Source organism: Athene noctua, chromosome 1, assembly GCF_965140245.1.
Source record: "Athene noctua chromosome 1, bAthNoc1.hap1.1, whole genome shotgun sequence".
In the NCBI taxonomy this organism is placed as follows: domain Eukaryota; kingdom Metazoa; phylum Chordata; class Aves; order Strigiformes; family Strigidae; genus Athene; species Athene noctua.
The window spans coordinates 249,651,332-249,662,229 of NC_134037.1; positions in this window are offsets into that span (position 1 = coordinate 249,651,332).

Below are 10,898 nucleotides of genomic sequence, written 5' to 3' on the forward strand. Positions count from 1 at the left end.
AGGGTTTCAACTGGAAATATTACTGTGCAACATACAATGCATTTTGTAAACAAGGAAGTGATTGTGGTTTTATATAATAATGTAGTTCCAGTAAAATAAGGTTGGGGATAGAATTTCTGGACATAAAAACATATCTTTTGTTATCAAAGGATGGGTTACATTGTTGCTTTATTTAGCACTGCTAATCTGGTTTTGGACTTTGTACATCCCTCTGTTGAATTGAATTTTGCAAATGCTCATCAGCGTGAATAAGAGTTGCACTGGTGTGTCCTTTGAAATCAGTGAGTCGATGTTTTATCACAGGTGAACAACTGAATACTAACCAAAATTTTAGAGGAGCAGTGTATAAAAGGACATATGAATTTCCATGTAACTATTTTCTTCTGCTCTTCCATTGCTAGTGGTAAAGCTGGTGTTATCAATGCCAGTGCAGCAGTTGAAAGCATTGTGCCAGCTAAGCTCCAGCATTGTTCTTCTAGCCACTTGTGCAGGCTTGGCAGTAAGCACAGAGATGCAGATCATCACAGCCAGACAACTGGAGATCTCTGAGCCATGTCATGGAAGATAATTTAAGGTTGTCTGTACTATACCTCAGTCACAGTGACTGCAGCCCAGAGATGCTGTACTAGTTCTGGGAACAGCTCTCCAGTGCATGTGGTTCCATTTCAAAAGGATTTATGAATTGGTTCCTGTTAAAACATGATTAGATAACTTTATCTGACCATTTTATTATTATTCCAAAGATACTAAATAGATGGTTTGAGTGTTTTTGAATGTTGCTATAAATGCTAAGCACTTCAATACTAGAAGATACTCAGTTTTGAAGATCTCACACTAAGCAAACTTAGTAAATATAGCCAAAAGTATGATAAATCCACGACACACTTTGAGGTAAGATGTGTTTCATCATCTAAAAGTATGTTTTCTGTTTGTATAAGATAGAACTTTATATACACAGAATAAATTAAACAGGTTTGTGCTAACAATTACTATATTTTGCACTTAGATGAGCACTGACAGAATGTCTGTCATGTACTGATCTAAAAGCACTTTATTCACTGCACACAGTATTGTAGCTACAAAATTATTTTCCATTTAATAGGCTTATGTGCCAGAGGTTACAGGGCAAGTCGCTGGCATACTGGGAGCCTGTACTGCTCACCAGCTTTGCTAAACTTTACAATCTTGACAAAACTTCAGTGGGTTTTATGTCTGCAGGAAGGAGAAATTAATGGACTTTGATCCAGTTGCATGAGTGGAATTAGTGCTGCACATGCATCTACTATTCTTTAGCCCTCATCACCATTCAACATGATTTTACCTAAGGTTAGAGTAGCAATTTTGGCTAGGAATTTGTTTATCAGCATACCTTTTCAACAAGCAGAGGAGAGCTTTACATCTTATATATTTCCCAGTACATTTTGCCCCCAAATTGTATGTGCTTAATGTGGTTACTAAATGTTCCTTACTGGTACAAACTGCCAGTTGTTCACTGTTTATGGCCAAACCATAGTGAATTAGCAATATGTTAAAAAAGGAAATTTACAATTTTATGCAAATGCAACCTTACACAAGTTTGTAGACAAAGTGTAGAAGTGACACCCACAGAGGAATCCATGGTCCCCACAATGAGTGTTGTAAACATCTTGAAGAAATTATGCGTGTATAGTTAAAATAATTACAATAATGTTTTTCTTCCCTGTTTTAATAAAAGATATCAGAGGATCAATTGTCTTCCAAAGAAGTACTTCAGTTAAACTGCTATCAAAGTCAAATGCTTCTGATTCATCAGAATTACACCTTGGATCTAATCGTTCTCAATCTTTCTCTCATAAAAAATCCAATGTAAAAAAGGTTGTTACAAAACAAGAACATAGTAACGGTTTCCCACACGATTAACTGAAAATCTGCTACATATAGTTCAAGCAAAGTTATTCGATGCAAGAGACTGAGAGCAGGAAGTATTAATAATTTGGTATTTGGAAGAATATTGAAACAGTGGGTTTCTAGCTACAGCAAGTAAAAAAGAAAATCCCACCAAAAATTTTTAACTAAGACTCTACATTATAAATGTGTTAAAAGTATTTCAGGTTCTCGCCTGTGGCATTGACTTTGAACAATTATTTCAAAATTATTTTTAAAAAATGAAATGAGAGACATGTTAAGCTGAACAGAAATTGAAGGTTTTGTTTTGAAATAATGGCTTTCCCTCTTTTTAAACTACAGTTTCAAAATTTCTGCAAAGAATGGTATTTTTTTCAGTCTGAATGTATTACAAAAGACATTAATTAGGTTTAATACAACTATGTTGCCTTCTACAATGGACCTTTATTTTGTCTGCCATCAGTGCAACCCACTATTACGAACAAATTAAAAATAACCATCTCCCTACTCTCAAGTCTTTTTGACTTGAATGAGAATGTGCCATTGTTTAGAAAGCTAAAATATAATAGGTTATTTTCAGTTTTAACCCAGAGGGAGGATTTGGAACTTTAAACAGTGTACCTTAGCAAGTTGACTTTTAGGTAAATCTAACCAGAAAATTTGCAGTGAATGCTCATCTGCTGATTAAACAATATGCTTTTAGCAAACATCTTGCATATGCTGCACTACAGCAGCACAATTTGCCTGTTCATGTTTTTTAAACTAAGACTAATTTCATTAATAATTAGATTCATACATAAGTTCTGATTCACAGAATCTCTTTAATAGGACAAGAGTCCGTCTGTCTTTAGGACTGTGTCCTTGCAAAATACCTAGAAAATGAGTGATGACTAACAAGAGTCCTGCTATGCCATCTCCAAAAAGACAGTGTCAGAGACTTACCAGTAGGGCTAAGATTTTAAACCACTATTTTCAAAAGAGATCTGGGAATGCTATCTTTAGGCTGTCATGGACGTGCAGGTATACCTAAAATCACAGATACAGGAATACACTTGGTGCAATATTCTTAAAGTCTACTTCTAAAAGTGTTAATGCAACACATGCACAGAGCACAGCTAACTGTGCAGTTAATATGGGAAAGAGAAAGAAATATGGCTCAGAGAGGTTCTGCAGAGTGAGGTTACTATTGAGAAGTAGTAGCTTTGCATAAACATTGGACTATACCCACATAGAAATCATTTAAAAGAACAAAGGAGGAAAATACTACTTCACAGTCTTTACAACCATGTGATTTTAATACCTATTTCTAGCTCTTTAAAGAGATAAACTTACATCATTATAGAGTCCTGTAGAACTCCATGTAATGGACGGAGGCAGATCTGCAGAACGCTGTGCTAGTGCAAAAGCAATGGTTTCTTTTACCCCTGAAGTGAACCTTGAAATTCTCTGCTTATCTAAGAAATGAAGCTCCTTGTTTCTTCCTACAGTCACTGGTGTGCAAGGTGTGTTAGGGAGGTCCTGAGAACACAGTTATCTCAGCTGACATTGCCATCTGCAGCAGGATTAGGCGCCAGCATCTAGATCCACCCAAGCCTTTAGGCATACTTTGGATACCAATGTGCAATATCTAACCTTAGAAGTGACTATAGCTCTAATGGGCCCAGGTTTCTGCTGCTTCCCAAGGTGTTCAAATACTTGCTGATGTCTCCAGAACTGCTTCATTTGACTTTTTTTAGCAAGTAGATGCCTAGATCATGTCTAAGCTCTCTAGCAGTTCAGAGACTTGGCACCTGTTTTGCTTCTGAGCAGAATGGGAGGTATTCACAGATTATACCTAATTTTTTGAGCCACACACTTTGCATGGCAGTCACTAGACAGTCACTAACAGATACTGGTCTTTTTGTCCAGTAGCCTAGTAAGCTTGCACGACTTTTAGGAAAACTCAGATAAATGGCATAAATATTCATTTTAGTAGGGTTTGGATTTCTGATGAGTGCCCTCTCTACCAAAGAGAGTGTAGGCACAGTCTAAATTGACTCCAAATTCTCTTAAAATCACTTTTGACTTTGACTCATCAGTTCAAGAGAAGAAATAAGGTTTATAACTGAACATACTCAGTGTAGTCTGTCAGCTGAGTAAACAGGTTGGATGTGAATCGGAGACAGTGAATGAGTTCATCAGATTATTGGAAGCTTGAGCAGATGGGTCACTGGCCGTTTCCAGTGGGAGAGGGCATCACTAGCTATCCTGCAGCCAAACCTAAGCAGGGGATACAGGATCAGCTCTGGTACAGAAGAGCAGGCTACTAAAACTACTTTGTTCAGCACTTGGAATTTCCTTGGAGATTTGGCCCAATCCATTTTAGTTTCATTTCATTCATGAAATATGTGCCCAAGGCCTGCAGACAGTCAGAAACTGTAATAAAAATGGAATTAACAGATTAAAGGAACTGTCACAGGTACGAGAATGCACGGCGAAGTTGGGCCATCAGGGAGAATGACATGATGGTTTCAACAACAGTAAAAAGTGCGATCAAACATGATTCCTTTTCCATTCATCATTTTTTACTGTCCCTTGCTTCTTTTTTTTTTCTATTTTAGGAGACATACAGACACAGAAAACTTTTAAGAACTGTTGCTTTTTTTTTTCCCTATGGCTTGTAGAAAAACAGAGTAAAACAAAAATGGGAAATATTACTTCACATGAATCGCATCTACACAGCCCACTTCTGCTACTCAGACTAGCCTATTTTGGGCTAGGTTGGGTTTCTTAACACTGCTGCAGAGTGAATATTGCTTAAGTGTGAAGTTTACTAGCTATCTGTGTAGGACAAAGTGTTAAATGCTCCTATGGCTTCATCTGATATCTATAAAAAGAGCTGATTTCAAAGAAAATCCTAATTTTGCTTTCCTCTGTAATTTGAAAAATCTAAGGAGCATTTCACTTGTGAAGCTTCACAATAAATAAAAAATACAAATAATTTGTCCTCTGAAACAGTAGTAGTTCTTTGATCTCATTCAGATTTTTCTTTCTAAATTAACCTCATTCTTAGAAAGGGCATTACTTTTCTGTTCAGAAGGTGAGTTTTTCCACTGTTAAAGGGACCACTGCACATGGACCAGGTTGGTGAGGATCCCTGCACAGATTGTTTTGGGCCAGAGTTATTGTTCCAGCTATAGGGTAAAGGGAGGTCATAAAAGGGGTGTTTTTTTGAGGGCAATAGCATGTTCATGTCATGATCTGGAGGGAATTTTTCATCTTTTGTTTCTATATCCTTTTGTTCCTGTAGAAACCACCTTCACAACCTCATCTGAAGTGCACTTGATGCCAGCAAGGTCATAACATTTTTAAGTAAAAAATGCAGTCCCTTTTGAAATTCATAATTCATTTGGAGATGCTTGCTGACAACTTCAAATGTTTAATATTTTCCCCAGCCTTGATGTGTCACTGATGTACCACATCAGTCTTTGTTTTGACTAAGCATTATGTAATGGAAAGTGTTGTTTATAGCACACCAGCACTATGATAGGCAAGCCCAGAAAACTCAGAAGGACGTGGTTCCCTGGGAAATTCTGAAAGGAGACTTCTATTGCTAATGCTGCAAAATGTGTATCATTTAACAAATTAATTTTCTAATGTATATTCTTTATTACCTAATATGCATCTCTCTTGTAAGAAAGATGCTGTTTTCTATTACTTGTTCTGTAACTGAGGCTTTGATTCAGAAGTGATAGCATAACATCAAGTGGCCCATGCAATTTAGAAATAAACCAGAATCACATCAGTCCCACTGTGTCTTAGAAAACCCTTCATCTTTGAATGTGGTAGTACCATGGTTTTGATCTACTTGGATGCTACGCAATTTTATTAAGTATTCTTTTAGTAGCTGCTAACTTTTTCACTTCAGGAGTGGGTGGTGTCTGTATACAACTTGGTTGCAAGAGTGTTGTTTTAAGAAAGACCAGTTACATGTCAAATTATCTCTAACAAGGCTGTGATTTGTTATTCAGCATTATTGCTTCCCGAATTCTAAGTATTTTTTGGGTTTTTTTAAGAATTAATATAGTTGCAAGCCTAAACAAATATAGAAATATTTTATATGCATTTGTCATTTTGTTTCAACGTAAAAAGTTGATGTATTGGCACTCTATGCCACCAAACTTTGACCTTGCCTATTCTGCTCTGACCTACTTTTTCCATGAACCAAATGTCTGTTCCTCTTCCTGTCCAAATTTTGTCTGCTATTCCATCCCTCTTTTAATCAAGACTTGAGTCCTGCAGCTGAGACCCAGGTAAGTTCATCAATCAGTGGTGCCAATTTTCTTCATTTAAACCCTGTATGAAATTCTTCCATTGATCCCAGAGGGTCCAGACTGCTGTAGTGAGTTAGTAAGCTTGGACACCTTCAGAATTTTAACTGCAAAAATAGCCATAATTTGTCTAGGAAACACTGAAGCGATACTGTCCTTTGCTAAATATTATGTCTCAAAACCATGAACGTCATGCTTGCCTTTTTTTTTTTTTTTTTATGGTGTCTTCATTTGTGCACATAATTTGCTTCTGTGAGTGGGTCAAATACACTTTAAGGACATAGCAACCAAAATAACTACCGAGTTTTAACCGCTGCATAGCACTGGCACCAGAGGTTTACCTAGTGATTCCCGCTATGGAGGTAGTTACTCTTTCACCTAGTTCTCCAAGAGTAGTATCCGATGCTAAATCGATTTTTTTTTTTTTCATATCGAGGCAGCGTTGAAGTGCTGTGAGCGCTTTCAATAAGCTCGTTTTCCCCCTGTAAGAAGCAGTAACATTTAATGGGGGTGCGAAGGGCCGGGAGCGGGCTCCCCGCGCCGCGCGGGCTGCCGAGCGCCAGGGGCCGCGGCCCCGCCGACACGGCCACCGGCCGCCAGGGGGCGCGCCCTGCCCGCGCGCGGCGCCGCGCCCGCCCGCGGTGACGTCACGGGCGCGGCGAGTCTGGACAGGAAGTAGCGGCGGGGCTGGCGGGGCCGGGGCGGTGGGGCCGGGGTTTGCTTCCGCCGGAGGACACATGAATGAAAACAGCCGTTGAAATCACGTTTGCCTGTAGGACGAGCACTGCTACAACATGTAAATGAGTTACCGGATTAAGTTGTTTCAAGTGTATAGCCTTGACTGAAAGTTACCAGAAAGTAGTCTCCTGTGACTCATTTAAAACAACAGGATACAGAAATGAAGGTTTCTCAAAGCATCTTGATACCTAAATCCTCAAACACCTACAAATCTGTCCCCTGCCCACCACCACCACCCCCCCAAAAAAAAAAAAGAAAAAAAAGAAAAAAAAAAAAGAATAAAGATTTAGAATGGAAGCCAATATCCATTTTCACCTACAGCTGACTGATGACCACATAAAAGGAATAAAAATCATAATCTCTTATCTGGAGACAAACAGAAGGATCTTCTCTCATGAACTGCAATTTGCTTCATACTAGTACTTGGAAATGTTGAGAATGAAAAAAAAAATTACTCTTCCACTCTTCTTTTTCTGTTGCGGAATTATCAGTGTGCACTAGCCTTTTATGACAAAGTCCCCATTTTATGATCTGAAATACCTAATGTCATATGATTCTCGTGGAATTCTAAAACAGCTGCTAAAATAAAATAACAATTTAAAAGTCTGTGAATTTGTACACTTTACATACTCACTGCATACTCACATATAGAAGTCTAACTGTGCCTCTGCACTATAGTGACTGAAATAAACCATAAAACCAGTTTAACAGGCCAGTTAAACCACTGTGCTGTTCCTGTCTATATAGCCAAATTTTCCTGTTAATTTTCATCCCACATGTTTTAACATGGCATGACTGTAGCAAGATCATCAAAATGTAGTCAGCAATCATCTGGATACTTTAAAATTCTAGTACTTCTGCAAATTTCCTAGCAGAGTAGGGATAACATTTAAGGATTTTATTGTTTTAGAAAATATTCTATAATACACTGTCTTGTGAATGATTCAAGGGATCAAACCATGCTGCAGTAGACAATTTCAGAGGAAATGGAATACGGTTCTTCCATTTGCTGTTGCTACTGCTGAGCTATGCAGCATGTGATGAATATGCAACTGATTCCCAATGGCAATGAAGAGCAGATAGGGAATCTCCATAGTTTTGTGCTTTAGGGAGGTTTCTGAACAATAATCAGAACTACCAACTTTTATCTGAGTACAGGCTGGGTAGCGAGTGGATGGAGAGCAGCCCTGCACAGAAGGACTTGGGGGTGCTAATGGATGGAAAACTGACTATGACCCAGCAATGTGAGCTCCCAGCCCAGAAAGCCAACCGTGTCCTGGGATGCATCAAGAGAAGTGTGGCCAGCAGGTCAAGGGAGGGGATTCTTCCACTGTACTCTGCTCTCGTGAGACCCCACCTGGAGTACTGTGTCCAGCTCTGGGGGCCCCAAGATAAGAAGGACATGGACCTGCTGAAGCAGGTCCAGAGGAGGGCCATAAGGATGATCAGGGGACTGGAGCACCTCCTTTATGAGGACAGGCTGTTCAGCCTGGAGAAAGCTCTGGGGAGACCTTATACTAGCCTTCCAGTACTTAAATGAGGCTACAGGAAAGATGGGGAGGGACTCTTTTTCAGGGAGTGTAGGGATAAGACAAGGGGTAATAGTTTTAAACTGAAAGAGGGAATATTTAGATAAGCTATAAGAGAGAAATTCTCGTAAGGGTGGTACACTGGAACAGATTGCCCAGAGAAGCTGTGGATGCCCCTTCCCTAGAATTGTTCAAGGCCAGGTTGGACAGAGCTTTGAGCAACCTCGTCTAGTGGAAGGTGTCCCTGCCCATGGCAGGGGGGTTGAAACTGGGTGATCTTTAAGGTCCCTTCCAACCCATGATTTTGTGATAAGGCCCAGGAGGTTTCCCTCAAAAGACCCCATAAAGAAAACGAACCAGCCAATGGCTCATGAATCAGAACATTTTATTTCAAGGTGAGTTTCAGACAGGGTGGGTGGCACAGAGCTCCCCTTGTCCGTGGCTGTGGGGAGCCTCCAGCTGCCTGTGGGACCATGGCGCCGTCCAGACCGGGGCTGCGGGTGCTTCCTTGTCCTTAGGTCAGTGTCCTGTCCCAAGGTCTTTGTTGAAAGCTGAAGACATCTCTGGCTGAGTGGCTGTGGAGGGAGGGGACGGGAGTGCACCATGGTCTCGTCCTGTCCCTGTCTGGTCCTGTGGCTGCAGAAGGCAGCATAATATCAACAAACAAAGGAAACAGCCACCCTGGCTGAACCATGGGCATCCCCTGCCCAGGACTCTGCCAGCCTGAGGCCAAGGCTGTCAGTCCCACATCTCCCTGGCAGCCAGGAGACACCCATCCCATGGTGGCATGGGCCACCACCGCTCAAGCACCCACTCTGACAGTGCCTCTGCATCACTAGGTGTGTGCCAAGAGCTGGTGTCATTTTTGATTCCTTAACTTTTAGTTGGTGTGCTTGTAGAAGGTAGCAAATATCTCCAGCTGTGTGGCTGAGGACTGGAGGGCGCCAAGGTCTGGTCCTGTCCCTGTCTGAGCCTGCAGCTGCAAAAGGCAGGATCATATCAGCAAACAAAGGAAACAGCCCCCCTGGCTCCTAATGGGCAACCCCTGCCCAGGGCTCTGCCAGGGTCTTGATTCCTTTGTCTCAGCATCCTTGTAGAAGTTAGAAAATCTCTCTGGGTCTGTGGCTGAGGTCCTGTTCTGGTCCTGTCCTTGTGCCAGGTGCCACGGTCTGGTCCTGTCCTTGGGTGAGCCTCTGGCTCTGCAAGACAAAGGAGGAGCAGCCACCGTCTGTCCAAAGTGCCACGGGCAGCCCCTGCCGCCCTGCCCTGTCACCTCAGCCCTTGCTCACCCACCTGCTCGCCTCGGGTCTGGGCTGTCTCACTGTGCAGCTCTTTCTACATGTGTCCAGGGCAGCTGTGTCACCAGTCCCCTGTGACAAGGCCACCACTAACGTTCTTCCTGCTGTGACACGGCCACCACATCACCAGTTGTTCCAGAACTGACGGAAGGCCCAGCCCTTGGCTGCCCAGAGAAAAACGGCTGTTGCTTTTCAGCCTTGATAAATGCAGTGGGATGGACAAATGCCCTAACTCAGGCCCATGAGAAAAACAGCCAACATGGAGAGCCTGCTGTCACCCCTGTCTGTGTGGGGACAGCATCTTCACCCAGGGCTGTGTCACCTTATGGCCCCTCACCATCCTGTCCCACCCCACATCCCCTGGGCCTCCTCCTTACTGTCAGGGCTGGGGCAGAGCAAGGTTTAGCTCAGCATGAGGGTGCACACAAATAAATGTGATGCCTGAACACTGGGGAACAGTTCAGATGTTTAACACACTGACCTAGGGCCACTAGGGCTGTCCACCAGCCTAATATCCTATGCATATATATGAAACTGGCAGATGGGACATGGGACCTGGGAAAAATGCACTAAATGCTTATTTCAGTCCCGTTTGTAACACCTGGAAGTCCACTGGCTCTGTGCACGGACAGTTAGCTCACACCCAGCTGCACAGAGCAGGGTTCAGGTGTCTGGAAACGGGCTCCACAGCGTCACTTCATGTGCTGCGAGGAGCCTCCCCTGGCCTGTAGCCACTGCACCGGGACAGGGCAGGGCTGGGGTAAATGCGGCACCGTGCTCGTCTGCTCTGCCTCGGGGTCTCAGGCACTACGGAGAGCTGCAAATGGCACTGGGTATTTATCTGTTAGGAACTGAACACTCCGCACAGATTAATTCACGTGCTTGAAGTGAGGTCTGCAGTGCACTTCAGACACCCTGGGGTGCCTGTCCTGATTGCAAGAGGCCACTTCAGAGACATCCCATAGATCCTGTGTCATACACGGCAGCTCTGTGGCCAGGAGCAGTCAGGGTGGAGAACGGAAGGTGAGCCTGGAAAAAGGAAGTGAAGGTGTTGCTTTAATTTTTGCTCCTCACTACCCAAGTCTATTTTAACGAAATAAGTTTGCATAAGTTGAGCCTGTTTTGCCCATGACAGTAAC